Here is a 1,697-nt window from a genome sequence, read left to right as displayed (position 1 = left end):
CCTTCTGGCTATAAAAGCCACCCAATTCCGCTCCGTTTTCGCCGGTGTATTCATTCATGACCCTCTCACCCAGCAGTACGCAGGTTGGTCCCGCTCAGCTGTCGTGCCTCTCTGTTCGGTTGCCTTACCTTCTGTTTTGCGCTGCGTGTCTCAGTAAAAACCCTTTTTGAACTATACTGTATCCATCGAGTATTTTGGATCCAACCCCTTTCCTTTTTCGTCCGTCAAGTTCTGTCGCCACTCCTCGTGCGGACGTGACAAGACCTTTCACCATAACGATTCTTCATGTCACAACCACTATTATTTTTATGATGGAATAGTCTAAGATGCATGCACCTTTCATGACATTTCTGGGCTTCCTTGAGCAACTCGTACTAATATCAATTTCAACTGATGGAACATTTGTATCAAACATGATTTTTTTTCACGGAAGGTTAGTTCATGAAAAAGAAATGCCACTAACGTCATCTGCTTGGAAAACAGCATGCAGATTTTGACGGACTTTATTGTCACAATGCAAACTGATTAAGTGAGCGTGCAGAATGGGATTTATCAAACATAAAATAAATTTAGCATGCAGACGGGATTTATCAAACATGAAAAACATGGTTGGCTTCCGTGAGTTATTTAAAACCAGGGGTTTCAGTGAAGTGCAGCAAAATTACTGATGGTAAGGTAAACCTTTCTGCCTATGTGTAACGGAGTTGTGCGCTTAGATTATTAAATTATGAAGGAAGTGACCCAACGGCGCACAGTGTGGCACTATGTCCCGCCCATAGTTTCCAGAACAATCTCGAGGAGATTCAGGGTGAGTCGCAATTTTCTGTTGGTCTTGATTAACGCGCATTTTCATGACAATATCTTATTTTGTTTCCCCTTTTGTACTGTCTAGTGTTATCTAATTAGTTCCCTTATTCATTTCGAGTCCAGATTACTTTTTGTGTCATTATTTACTTCACGTTTTGTCGAGTGGAACTTTGGAGCATATGTGCTTTTCTATCGCAGTTAATCACAAGACGAAACCCATGCGACTTCACCCATCCCTTCTGCCATACTGTGTTGCAGGTAATAATTGTTTCATTTCGTTTTTATTGAACAATATTTAGTTTCTTGTGTCGTGTTTCATTTGCCCGTGAGTGTCCGTGGCGGGTTGAACTCCGCGCCAGCCATTACAAGCGCACCGCGTGTTCTGCCGAGTCTCCGCCCATGATGCGTTCAGGGACATCTTGTAAATAACAGTGAACTTGTGTTGTATTCTCTTTTTCTGTAAATAACCACTATACGATCACACGTTGTTAATTCTGTTTTGTTATCTACAATGTTTTGCATTTGAGAACAATCTCGAGGAGATTCAGGTTAATCACAAGACGAAACCCATGCGACTTCACCCATCCCTTCTGCCATACTGTGTTGCAGAAATAAAAGAAATAAAAAGACACATCCACGCGTCTCGTCTTCATTAAGACGGCAGCCTCGTGGAGATGAAGACAGTCACTGTTGTGACACCCGTCACATATGTATGTATTACTATGTTTGTATGTATGTATGTATGTATGTATGTATGTATGTATGTATGTATGTATGTATGTATGTATGTATGTATGTATGTATGTATGTATGTATGTATGTATGTATGTATTACTGTTTTCTTTTTAAAGCCCACAAAATAATGTCAGTTCGGTAATGCAATTCTGGAG

At 40.6% G+C, this 1,697-nt stretch overlaps 1 long non-coding RNA gene across 1 annotated transcript; it reads left to right on the top strand.

Annotated features, from left to right (window-relative positions):
- Nucleotides 1-742: 742 nt before the first annotated feature.
- On the top strand, nucleotides 743-1,440 carry LOC148894708 (uncharacterized). Its single transcript, XR_016115847.1, has 2 exons — nucleotides 743-808; nucleotides 1,006-1,440. It is a non-coding gene; the product is annotated as an uncharacterized LOC148894708 (long non-coding RNA).
- The last annotated feature ends 257 nt before the right edge of the window (nucleotides 1,441-1,697 follow it).

This window comes from Hippocampus bargibanti, linkage group LG08, assembly GCF_051943395.1.
Source record: "Hippocampus bargibanti isolate YZ-2025 linkage group LG08, ASM5194339v1, whole genome shotgun sequence".
Taxonomy (NCBI): Eukaryota; Metazoa; Chordata; class Actinopteri; order Syngnathiformes; family Syngnathidae; genus Hippocampus; species Hippocampus bargibanti.
The sequence above is the reverse complement of the archived record's forward strand: the minus strand, read 5'-3'. Positions and strand labels throughout refer to the sequence as shown.